The following is a 13,150-nucleotide window of genomic DNA, read 5'->3' as shown; positions in this document are numbered from 1 at the left end:
CCTTTCGCAGTCCTGCTCCGAAAGAGCGAACGTCTGCAGATAGCTGGCAGCCAGAAGGTGCTAGCCTGGAAAGCTGTTGCTCAGCCTCATCTGCCCATGGCACTGTTCGCATAGAGGCACAGAGAATGGGGCTGCTTGCTTATCTTGCCACTTGAAACTTCAAACGCATGCTGGGAATCGTGGTGTCCCTGCCAGGCTCCTATCGCAGCCCTGCTCCGAAAGTGTGAAGGTCTGCAGATACCTGGCAGGCAGAAGGGGCTAGCCTGGAAAGCTGTTGCTCAGCCTCATCTGCCCATGGCAGTGCTCGCACAGAGGCACAGAGAATGGGGCTGCTTGCTTATCTTGCCACTTCAAACTTCAAACGCATGCTGGGAATGGTGGTGTCCCTGCCAGGCTCCTATCACAGTCCTGCTCCGAAAGTGCGAACGTCTGCAGATAGCTGGCAGGCAGAAGGGGCTATCCTGGAAAGCTGTTGCTCAGCCTCATCTGCCCATGGCAGTGCTCGCACAGAGGCACAGAGAATGGGGCTGCTTGCTTGTCTTGCCACCTCAAACTTCAAACGTAGCCTGGGAAAGTTGGTGTCCCAGCCAGGCTCCTTTCGCAGCCCTGCTCCGAAAGTGCGAACGTCTGCAGATAGCTGGCAGCCAGAAGGTGCTAGACTGGAAAGCTGTTGCTCAGCCTCATCTGCCCATGGCACTGTTCGCATAGAGGCACAGAGAATGGGGCTGCTTGCTTGTCTTGCCACCTCAAACTTCAAACGCAGCCTAGGAAAGTTGGTGTCCCAGACAGGCTGCTTTCGCAGCCCTGCTCCGAAAGTGCGAACGTCTGCAGATAGCTGGCAGCCAGAAGGGGTTTAGCCTGGAAAGCTGTTACTCAGCCTCATCTGCCCATGGCACTGTTCGCATAGAGGCACAGAGAACGGGGCTGCTTGCTTATCTTGCCACTTGAAACTTCAAACGCATGCTGGGAATGGTGGTGTCCCTGCCAGGCTCCTTTCACAGCCCTGCTCCGAAAGTGCGAACGTCTGCAGATAGCTGGCAGGCAGAAGGGGCTATCCTGGAAAGCTGTTGCTCAGCCTCATCTGCCCATGGCACTGTTCGCATAGAGGCACAGAGAATGGGGCTGCTTGCTTATCTTGCCACTTGAAACTTCAAACGCATGCTGGCAATGGTGGTGTCCCTGCCAGGCTCCTATCACAGCCCTGCTCCGAAAGTGCGAATGTCTGCAGATAGCTGGCAAGCAGAAGGGGCTAGCCTGGAAAGCTGTTGCTCAGCCTCATCTGCCCATGGCAGTGCTCGCACAGAGGCACAGAGAATGGGGCTGCTTGCTTGTCTTGCCACCTCAAACTTCAAACGTAGCCTGGGAAAGTTGGTGTCCCAGCCAGGCTCCTTTCGCAGCCCTGCTCCGAAAGTGCGAACGTCTGCAGATAGCTGGCAGCCAGAAGGTGCTAGCCTGGAAAGCTGTTGCTCAGCCTCATCTGCCAATGGCACTGCTCGCACAGAGGCACAGAGAATGGGGCTCCTTGCTTGTCTTGCCACCTCAAACTTCAAACGTAGCCTGGGAAAGATGGTGTACCTGCCAGGCTCCTTTCGCAGCCCTGCTCTTGAAATGCGAACGTCTGCAGGTAGCTGGCAGGCAGAAGGGGCTATCCTGGAAAGCTGTTGCTCAGCCTCATCTGCCCATGGCACTGTTCGCATAGAGGCACAGAGAATGGGGCTGCTTGCTTGTCTTGCCACCTCAAACTTCAAACGTAGCCTGGGAAAGTTGGTGTCCCAGCCAGGCTGCTTTCGCAGCCCTGCTCCGAAAGTGCGAATGTCTGCAGATAGCTGGCGGGCAGAAGGGGCTAGCCTGGAAAGCTGTTGCTCAGCCCTATCTGCTCATGGCACTGTTCGCACAGAGGCACAGAGAATGGGGCTGCTTGCTTATCTTGCCACCTCAAACTTCAAACGCATGCTGGGAAAGTTGGTGTCCCAGCCATGAACCTATCACAGCCCTGCTCCGAAAGTGCGAACGTCTGCAGATAGCTGGCAGGCAGAAGGGGCTATCCTGGAAAGCTGTTGCTCAGCCCTATCTGCTCATGGCACTGTTCGCACAGAGGCACAGAGAATGGGGCTGCTTGCTTGTCTTGCCACCTCAAACTTCAAACGTAGCCTGGGAATGGTGGTGTCCCAGCCAGGCTCCTTTCGCAGCCCTGCTCCGAAAGTGCGAACGTCTGCAGGTAGCTGGCAGCCAGAAGGTGCTAGCCTGGAAAGCTGTTGCTCAGCCTCATCTGCCCATGGCACTGTTCGCACAGAGGCACAGAGAATGGGGCTGCTTGCTTGTCTTGCCACCTCAAACTTCAAACGTAGCCTGAGAAAGATGGTGTACCTGCTAGGCTCCTTTCGCAGCCCTGCTCTTGAAATGCGAACTTCTGCAGATAGTTGGCAGGCAGAAGGGGCTATCCTGGAAAGCTGTTGCTCAGCCTCATCTGCCCATGGCACAGTTCGCATAGAGGCACAGAGAATGGGGCTGCTTGCTTGTCTTGCCACTTGAAACTTCAAACGCATGCTGGGTATGGTTGGTGTCCCTGCCAGGCTCCTATCACAGCCCTGCTCCGAAAGTGCGAATGTCTGCAGATAGCTGGCAGGCAGAAGGGGCTAGCCTGGAAAGCTGTTGCTCAGCCTCATCTGCCCATGGCAGTGCTCGCACAGAGGCACAGAGAATGGGGCTGCTTGCTTGTCTTGCCACCTCAAACTTCAAACGTAGCCTGGGAAAGTTGGTGTCCCAGCCAGGCTCCTTTCGCAGCCCTGCTCCGAAAGTGCGAACGTCTGCAGATAGCTGGCAGGCAGAAGGGGCTAGCCAGGAAAGCTGTTGCTCAGCCTCATCTGCCCATGGCAGTGCTCGCACAGAGGCACAGAGAATGGGGCTCCTTGCTTGTCTTGCCACCTCAAACTTCAAACGTAGCCTGGGAAAGATGGTGTACCTGCTAGGCTCCTTTCGCAGCCCTGCTCTTGAAATGCGAACGTCTGCAGATAGCTGGCGGGCAGAAGGGGCTATCCTGTAAAGCTGTTGCTCAGCCCTATCTGCCCATGGCACTGTTCGCACAGAGGCACAGAGAATGGGGCTGCTTGCTTATCTTGCCACTTGAAACTTCAAACGCATGCTGGGAATGGTGGTGTCCCTGCCAGGCTCCTATCACAGCCCTGCTCCAAAAGTGCGAACGTCTGCAGATAGCTGGCAGGCAGAAGGGGCTAGCCTGGAAAGCTGTTGCTCAGCCTCATCTGCCCATGGCACTGTTCGCATAGAGGCACAGAGAATGGGGCTGCTTGCTTATCTTGCCACTTGAAACTTCAAACGCATGCTGGGAATAGTGGTGTCCCTGCCAGGCTCCTATCACAGCCCTGCTCCGAAAGTGCGAACGTGTGCAGATAGCTGGCAGGCAGAAGGGGCTAGCCTGGAAAGCTGTTGCTCAGCCTCATCTGCCCATGGCAGTGCTCGCACAGAGGCACAGAGAATGGGGCTGCTTGCTTGTCTTGCCACTTCAAACTTCAAACGTAGCCTGGGAAAGTTGGTGTCCCAGCCAGGCTCCTTTCGCAGCCCTGCTCCGAAAGTGCGAACGTCTGCAGGTAGCTGGCAGCCAGAAGGGGCTAGCCTGGAAAGCTGTGGCTCAGCCTCATCTGTCCATGGCAGTGTTCGCACAGAGGCATAGAGAATGGGGCTGCTTGCTTGTCTTGCCACCTCAAACTTCAAACGTAGCCTGGGAAAGTTGGTGTCCCAGCCAGGCTCCTTTCGCAGCCCTGCTCCGAAAGAGCGAACGTCTGCAGATAGCTGGCAGCCAGAAGGTGCTAGCCTGGAAAGCTGTTGCTCAGCCTCATCTGCCCATGGCACTGTTCGCATAGAGGCACAGAGAATGGGGCTGCTTGCTTATCTTGCCACTTGAAACTTCAAACGCATGCTGGGAATGGTGGTGTCCCTGCCAGGCTCCTATCACAGCCCTGCTCCGAAAGTGCGAACGTCTGCAGATAGCTGGCAGGCAGAAGGGGCTAGCCTGGAAAGCTGTTGCTCAGCCCTATCTGCTCATGGCACTGTTCGCACAGAGGCACAGAGAATGGGGCTGCTTGCTTGTCTTGCCACCTCAAACTTCAAACGTAGCCTGGGAATGGTGGTGTCCCAGCCAGGCTCCTTTCGCAGCCCTGCTCCGAAAGTGCGAACGTCTGCAGATAGCTGGCAGCCAGAAGGGGCTATCCTGGAAAGCTGTTGCTCAGCCTCATCTGCCCATGGCACTGTTCGCATAGAGGCACAGAGAATGGGGCTGCTTGCTTATCTTGCCACTTGAAACTTCAAACGCATGCTGGGAATGGTTGGTGTCCCTGCCAGGCTCCTATCACAGCCCTGCTCCGAAAGTGCGAATGTCTGCAGATAGCTGGCAGGCAGAAGGGGCTAGCCTGGAAAGCTGTTGCTCAGCCTCATCTGCCCATGGCAGTGCTCGCACAGAGGCACAGAGAATGGGGCTGCTTGCTTGTCTTGCCACCTCAAACTTCAAACGTAGCCTGGGAAAGTTGGTGTCCCAGCCAGGCTCCTTTCGCAGCCCTGCTCCGAAAGTGCGAACGTCTGCAGATAGCTGGCAGGCAGAAGGGGCTAGCCAGGAAAGCTGTTGCTCAGCCTCATCTGCCCATGGCAGTGCTCGCACAGAGGCACAGAGAATGGGGCTCCTTGCTTGTCTTGCCACCTCAAACTTCAAACGTAGCCTGGGAAAGATGGTGTACCTGCTAGGCTCCTTTCGCAGCCCTGCTCTTGAAATGCGAACGTCTGCAGATAGCTGGCGGGCAGAAGGGGCTAGCCTGGAAAGCTGTTGCTCAGCCCTATCTGCCCATGGCACTGTTCGCACAGAGGCACAGAGAATGGGGCTGCTTGCTTGTCTTGCCACCTCAAACTTCAAACGTAGCCTGGGAAAGTTGGTGTCCCAGCCAGGCTCCTTTCGCAGCCCTGCTCCGAAAGAGCGAACGTCTGCAGATAGCTGGCAGCCAGAAGGTGCTAGCCTGGAAAGCTGTTGCTCAGCCTCATCTGCCCATGGCACTGTTCGCATAGAGGCACAGAGAATGGGGCTGCTTGCTTATCTTGCCACTTGAAACTTCAAACGCATGCTGGGAATCGTGGTGTCCCTGCCAGGCTCCTATCGCAGCCCTGCTCCGAAAGTGCGAACGTCTGCAGATAGCTGGCAGGCAGAAGGGGCTAGCCTGGAAAGCTGTTGCTCAGCCTCATCTGCCCATGGCAGTGCTCGCACAGAGGCACAGAGAATGGGGCTGCTTGCTTATCTTGCCACTTCAAACTTCAAACGCATGCTGGGAATGGTGGTGTCCCTGCCAGGCTCCTATCACAGTCCTGCTCCGAAAGTGCGAACGTCTGCAGATAGCTGGCAGGCAGAAGGGGCTATCCTGGAAAGCTGTTGCTCAGCCTCATCTGCCCATGGCAGTGCTCGCACAGAGGCACAGAGAATGGGGCTGCTTGCTTGTCTTGCCACCTCAAACTTCAAACGTAGCCTGGGAAAGTTGGTGTCCCAGCCAGGCTCCTTTCGCAGCCCTGCTCCGAAAGTGCGAACGTCTGCAGATAGCTGGCAGCCAGAAGGTGCTAGCCTGGAAAGCTGTTGCTCAGCCTCATCTGCCCATGGCACTGTTCGCATAGAGGCACAGAGAATGGGGCTGCTTGCTTGTCTTGCCACCTCAAACTTCAAACGTAGCCTAGGAAAGTTGGTGTCCCAGACAGGCTGCTTTCGCAGCCCTGCTCCGAAAGTGCGAAAGTCTGCAGGTAGCTGGCAGCCAGAAGGGGCTAGCCTGGAAAGCTGTTACTCAGCCTCATCTGCCCATGGCACTGTTCGCATAGAGGCACAGAGAACGGGGCTGCTTGCTTATCTTGCCACTTGAAACTTCAAACGCATGCTGGGAATGGTGGTGTCCCTGCCAGGCTTCTTTCGCAGCCCTGCTCCGAAAGTGCGAACGTCTGCAGATAGCTGGCAGCCAGAAGGGGCTATCCTGGAAAGCTGTTGCTCAGCCTCATCTGCCCATGGCACTGTTCGCATAGAGGCACAGAGAATGGGGCTGCTTGCTTATCTTGTCACTTGAAACTTCAAACGCATGCTGGCAATGGTGGTGTCCCTGCCAGGCTCCTATCACAGCCCTGCTCCGAAAGTGCGAACGTCTGCAGATAGCTGGCAGGCAGAAGGGGCTAGCCTGGAAAGCTGTTGCTCAGCCTCATCTGCCCATGGCAGTGCTCGCACAGAGGCACAGAGAATGGGGCTGCTTGCTTGTCTTGCCACCTCAAACTTCAAACGTAGCCTGGGAAAGTTGGTGTCCCAGCCAGGCTCCTTTCGCAGCCCTGCTCCGAAAGTGCGAACGTCTGCAGATAGCTGGCAGCCAGAAGGTGCTAGCCTGGAAAGCTGTTGCTCAGCCTCATCTGCCCATGGCACTGCTCGCACAGAGGCACAGAGAATGGGGCTCCTTGCTTGTCTTGCCACCTCAAACTTCAAACGTAGCCTGGGAAAGATGGTGTACCTGCCAGGCTCCTTTCGCAGCCCTGCTCTTGAAATGCGAACGTCTGCAGGTAGCTGGCAGGCAGAAGGGGCTATCCTGGAAAGCTGTTGCTCAGCCTCATCTGCCCATGGCACTGTTCGCATAGAGGCACAGAGAATGGGGCTGCTTGCTTATCTTGCCACTTGAAACTTCAAACGCATGCTGGAAATGGTGGTGTCCCTGCCAGGTTCCTATCACAGCCCTGCTCCGAAAGTGCGAACGTCTGCAGATAGCTGGCAGGCAGAAGGGGCTATCCTGGAAAGCTGTTGCTCAGCCTCATCTGCCCATGGCACTGTTCGCATAGAGGCACAGAGAATGGGGCTGCTTGCTTGTCTTGCCACCTCAAACTTCAAACGTAGCCTGGGAAAGTTGGTGTCCCAGCCAGGCTGCTTTCGCAGCCCTGCTCCGAAAGTGCGAATGTCTGCAGATAGCTGGCGGGCAGAAGGGGCTAGCCTGGAAAGCTGTTGCTCAGCCCTATCTGCTCATGGCACTGTTCGCACAGAGGCACAGAGAATGGGGCTGCTTGCTTATCTTGCCACCTCAAACTTCAAACGTATCCTGGCAAAGTTGGTGTCCCAGCCATGCACCTATCACAGCCCTGCTCCGAAAGTGCGAACGTCTGCAGATAGCTGGCAGGCAGAAGGGGCTATCCTGGAAAGCTGTTGCTCAGCCCTATCTGCTCATGGCACTGTTCGCACAGAGGCACAGAGAATGGGGCTGCTTGCTTGTCTTGCCACCTCAAACTTCAAACGTAGCCTGGGAATGGTGGTGTCCCAGCCAGGCTCCTTTCGCAGCCCTGCTCCGAAAGTGCGAACGTCTGCAGATAGCTGGCAGCCAGAAGGTGCTAACCTGGAAAGCTGTTGTTCAGCCTCACCTGCCCATGGCACTGCTCGCACAGAGGCACAGAGAATGGGGCTCCTTGCTTGTCTTGCCACCTCAAACTTCAAACGTAGCCTGAGAAAGATGGTGTACCTGCTAGGCTCCTTTCGCAGCCCTGCTCTTGAAATGCGAACGTCTGCAGATAGCTGGCAGCCAGAAGGGGCTAGCCTGGAAAGCTGTTGCTCAGCCTCATCTGCCCATGGCACTGTTCGCATAGAGGCACAGAGAATGGGGCTGCTTGCTTATCTTGCCACTTGAAACTTCAAACCCATGCTGGGAATGGTTGGTGTCCCTGCCAGGCTCCTATCGCAGCCCTGCTCCGAAAGTGCGAACGTCTGCAGATAGCTGGCAGGCAGAAGGGGCTAGCCTGGAAAGCTGTTGCTCAGCCTCATCTGTCCATGGCAGTGCTCGCACAGAGGCACAGAGAATGGGGCTGCTTGCTTGTCTTGCCACCTCAAACTTCAAACGTAGCCTGGGAAAGTTGGTGTCCCAGCCATGCACCTATCACAGCCCTGCTCCGAAAGTGCGAACGTCTGCAGATAGCTGGCAGGCAGAAGGGGCTATCCTGGAAAGCTGTTGCTCAGCCCTATCTGCTCATGGCACTGTTCGCACAGAGGCACAGAGAATGGGGCTGCTTGCTTGTCTTGCCACCTCAGACTTCAAACGCATGCTGGGAATGGTGGTGTCCCAGCCAGGCTCCTTTCGCAGCCCTGCTCCGAAAGTGCGAACGTCTGCAGATAGCTGGCAGCCAGAAGGTGCTAGCCTGGAAAGCTGTTGCTCAGCCTCATCTGCCCATGGCACTGCTCGCACAGAGGCACAGAGAATGGGGCTCCTTGCTTGTCTTGCCACCTCAAACTTCAAACGTAGCCTGAGAAAGATGGTGTACCTACTAGGCTCCTTTCGCAGCCCTGTTCTTGAAATGCGAACGTCTGCAGATAGCTGGCAGCCAGAAGGGGCTATCCTGGAAAGCTGTTGCTCAGCCTCATCTGCCCATGGCACTGTTCGCATAGAGGCACAGAGAATGGGGCTGCTTGCTTATCTTGCCACTTGAAACTTCAAACGCATGCTGGGAATGGTTGGTGTCCCTGCCAGGCTCCTATCACAGCCCTGCTCCGAAAGTGCGAACGTCTGCAGATAGCTGGCAGCCAGAAGGTGCTAGCCTGGAAAGCTGTTGCTCAGCCTCATCTGCCCATGGCACTGCTCGCACAGAGGCACAGAGAATGGGGCTCCTTGCTTGTCTTGCCACCTCAAACTTCAAACGTAGCCTGGGAAAGATGGTGTACCTGCTAGGCTCCTTTCGCAGCCCTGCTCTTGAAATGCGAACGTGTGCAGATAGCTGGCAGGCAGAAGGGGCTGGCCTGGAAAGCTGTTGCTCAGCCTCATCTGCCCATGGCACTGTTCGCATAGAGGCACAGAGAATGGGGCTGCTTGCTTATCTTGCCACTTGAAACTTCAAACGCATGCTGGAAATGGTGGTGTCCCTGCCAGGTTCCTATCACAGCCCTGCTCCGAAAGTGCGAACGTCTGCAGATAGCTGGCAGGCAGAAGGGGCTATCCTGGAAAGCTGTTGCTCAGCCTCATCTGCCCATGGCACTGTTCGCATAGAGGCACAGAGAATGGGGCTGCTTGCTTGTCTTGCCACCTCAAACTTCAAACGTAGCCTGGGAAAGTTGGTGTCCCAGCCAGGCTGCTTTCGCAGCCCTGCTCCGAAAGTGCGAATGTCTGCAGATAGCTGGCGGGCAGAAGGGGCTAGCCTGGAAAGCTGTTGCTCAGCCCTATCTGCTCATGACACTGTTCGCACAGAGGCACAGAGAATGGGGCTGCTTGCTTATCTTGCCACCTCAAACTTCAAACGTAGCCTGGGAAAGTTGGTGTCCCAGCCATGCACCTATCACAGCCCTGCTCCGAAAGTGCGAACGTCTGCAGATAGCTGGCAGGCAGAAGGGGCTAGCCTGGAAAGCTGTTGCTCAGCCCTATCTGCTCATGGCACTGTTCGCACAGAGGCACAGAGAATGGGGCTGCTTGCTTTTCTTGCCACCTCAAACTTCAAACGTAGCCTGGGAATGGTGGTGTCCCAGCCAGGCTCCTTTCGCAGCCCTGCTCCGAAAGTGCGAACGTCTGCAGATAGCTGGCAGCCAGAAGGTGCTAGCCTGGAAAGCTGTTGCTCAGCCTCATCTGCCCATGGCACTGCTCGCACAGAGGCACAGAGAATGGGGCTGCTTGCTTGTCTTGCCACCTCAAACTTCAAACGTAGCCTGAGAAAGATGGTGTACCTGCTAGGCTCCTTTCGCAGCCCTGCTCTTGAAATGCGAACGTCTGCAGATAGCTGGCAGGCAGAAGGGGCTATCCTGGAAAGCTGTTGCTCAGCCTCATCTGCCCATGGAACTGTTCGCATAGAGGCACAGAGAATGGGGCTGCTTGCTTATCTTGCCACTTCAAACTTCAAACGCATGCTGGGAATGGTTGGTGTCCCTGCCAGGCTCCTATCACAGCCCTGCTCCGAAAGTGCGAACGTCTGCAGATAGCTGGCAGGCAGAAGGGGCTAGCCTGGAAAGCTGTTGCTCAGCCTCATCTGCCCATGGCAGTGCTCGCACAGAGGCACAGAGAATGGGGCTGCTTGCTTGTCTTGCCACCTCAAACTTCAAACGTAGCCTGGGAAAGTTGGTGTCCCAGCCAGGCTCCTTTCGCAGCCCTGCTCCGAAAGTGCGAACGTCTGCAGATAGCTGGCAGGCAGAAGGGGCTAGCCTGGAAAGCTGTTGCTCAGCCTCATCTGCCCATGGCAGTGCTCGCACAGAGGCACAGAGAATGGGGCTCCTTGCTTGTCTTGCCACCTCAAACTTCAAACGTAGCTTGGGAAAGATGGTGTACCTGCTAGGCTCCTTTCGCAGCCCTGCTCTTGAAATGCGAACGTCTGCAGATAGCTGGCGGGCAGAAGGGGCTAGCCTGGAAAGCTGTTGCTCAGCCCTATCTGCCCATGGCACTGTTCGCACAGAGGCACAGAGAATGGGGCTGCTTGCTTATCTTGCCACTTGAAACTTCAAACGCATGCTGGGAATGGTGGTGTCCCTGCCAGGCTCCTATCACAGCCCTGCTCCAAAAGTGCGAACGTCTGCAGATAGCTGGCAGGCAGAAGGGGCTATCCTGGAAAGCTGTTGCTCAGCCTCATCTGCCCATGGCACTGTTCGCATAGAGGCACAGAGAATGGGGCTGCTTGCTTGTACTGCCACCTCAAACTTCAAACGTAGCCTGGGAAAGTTGGTGTCCCAGCCAGGCTGCTTTCGCAGCCCTGCTCCGAAAGTGCAAATGTCTGCAGATAGCTGGCGGGCAGAAGGGGCTAGCCTGGAAAGCTGTTGCTCAGCCCTATCTGCTCATGGCACTGTTCGCACAGAGGCACAGAGAATGGGGCTGCTTGCTTATCTTGCCACCTCAAACTTCAAACGTAGCCTGGGAAAGATGGTGTACCTGCTAGGCTCCTTTCGCAGCCCTGCTCTTGAAATGCGAACGTCTGCAGGTAGCTGGCAGCCAGAAGGTGCTAGCCTGGAAAGCTGTTGCTCAGCCTCATCTGCCCATGGCAGTGCTCGCACAGAGGCACAGAGAATGGGGCTGCTTGCTTGTCTTGCCACCTCAAACTTCAAACGTAGCCTGGGAAAGTTGGTGTCCCAGCCAGGCTCCTTTCGCAGCCCTGCTCCGAAAGTGCGAACGTCTGCAGATAGCTGGCAGGCAGAAGGTGCTAGCCTGGAAATCTGTTGCTCAGCCTCATCTGCCCATGGCAGTGCTCGCACAGAGGCACAGAGAATGGGGCTCCTTGCTTGTCTTGCCACCTCAAACTTCAAACGTAGCCTGGGAAAGATGGTGTACCTGCTAGGCTCCTTTCGCAGCCCTGCTCTTGAAATGCGAACGTCTGCAGATAGCTGGCGGGCAGAAGGGGCTAGCCTGGAAAGCTGTTGCTCAGCCCTATCTGCCCATGGCACTGTTCGCACAGAGGCACAGAGAATGGGGCTGCTTGCTTATCTTGCCACTTGAAACTTCAAACGCATGCTGGGAATGGTGATGTCCCTGCCAGGCTCCTATCACAGCCCTGCTCCAAAAGTGCGAACGTCTGCAGATAGCTGGCAGGCAGAAGGGGCTAGCCTGGAAAGCTGTTGCTCAGCCTCATCTGCCCATGGCAGTGCTCGCACAGAGGCACAGAGAATGGGGCTGCTTGCTTGTCTTGCCACCTCAAACTTCAAACGTAGCCTGGGAAAGTTGGTGTCCCAGCCATGCTCCTTTCGCAGCGCTGCTCCGAAAGTGCGAACGTCTCAGATAGCTGGCAGCCAGAAGGTGCTATCCTGGAAAGCTGTTGCTCAGCCTCATCTGCCCATGGCACTGCTCGCACAGAGGCACAGAGAATGGGGCGGCTTGCTTGTCTTGCCACCTCAAACTTCAAACGTAGCCTGGGAAAGATGGTGTACCTGCTAGGCTCCTTTCGCAGCCCTGCTCTTGAAATGCGAACGTGTGCAGATAGCTGGCAGGCAGAAGGGGCTGGCCTGGAAAGCTGTTGCTCAGCCTCATCTGCCCATGGCACTGTTCGCATAGAGGCACAGAGAATGGGGCTGCTTGCTTATCTTGCCACTTGAAACTTCAAACGCATGCTGGGAATGGTGATGTCCCTGCCAGGCTCCTATCACAGCCCTGCTCCAAAAGTGCGAACGTCTGCAGATAGCTGGCAGGCAGAAGGGGCTAGACTGGAAAGCTGTTGCTCAGCCTCATCTGCCCATGGCACTGCTCGCACAGAGGCACAGAGAATGGGGCTCCTTGCTTGTCTTGCCACCTCAAACTTCAAACGTAGCCTGGGAAAGTTGGTGTCCCAGCCATGCTCCTTTCGCAGCCCTGCTCCGAAAGTGCGAACGTCTGCAGATAGCTGGCAGCCAGAAGGTGCTATCCTGGAAAGCTGTTGCTCAGCCTCATCTGCCCATGGCAGTGCTCGCACAGAGGCATAGAGAATGGGGCTGCTTGCTTGTCTTGCCACCTCAAACTTCAAACGTAGCCTGGGAAAGATGGTGTCCCAGACAGGCTCCTTTCGCAGCCCTGCTCCGAAAGTGCGAACGTCTGCAGATAGCTGGCAGGGAGAAGGGGCTATCCTGGAAAGCTGTTGCTCAGCCTCATCTGCCCATGGCAGTGCTCGCACAGAGGCACAGAGAATGGGGCTGCTTGCTTGTCTTGCCACCTCAAACTTCAAAAGTAGCCTGGGAAAGTTGGTGTCCCAGCCAGGCACCTTTCGCAGCCCTGCTCCGAAAGTGCGAACGTCTGCAGATAGCTGGTAGCCAGAAGGTGCTAGCCTGCAAAGCTGTTGCTCAGCCTCATCTGCCCATGGCAGTGCTCGCACAGAGGCACAGAGAATGGGGCTCCTTGCTTGTCTTGCCACCTCAAACTTCAAACGTAGCCTGGGAAAGATGGTGTACCTGCCAGGCTCCTTTCGCAGCCCTGCTCTTGAAATGCGAACGTCTGCAGGTAGCTGTCAGGCAGAAGGGGCTATCCTGGAAAGCTGTTGCTCAGCCTCATCTGCCCATGGCACTGTTCGCATAGAGGCACAGAGAATGGGGCTGCTTGCTTATCTTGCCACTTGAAACTTCAAACGCATGCTGGAAATGGTGGTGTCCCTGCCAGGCTCCTATCACAGCCCTGCTCCGAAAGTGCGAACGTCTGCAGATAGCTGGCAGGCAGAAGGGGCTATCCTGGAAAGCTGT

Source organism: Opisthocomus hoazin, chromosome 23 (assembly GCF_030867145.1).
Source record: "Opisthocomus hoazin isolate bOpiHoa1 chromosome 23, bOpiHoa1.hap1, whole genome shotgun sequence".
In the NCBI taxonomy this organism is placed as follows: Eukaryota; Metazoa; Chordata; class Aves; order Opisthocomiformes; family Opisthocomidae; genus Opisthocomus; species Opisthocomus hoazin.
The sequence above is the reverse complement of the archived record's forward strand: the minus strand, read 5'-3'. Positions refer to the sequence as shown.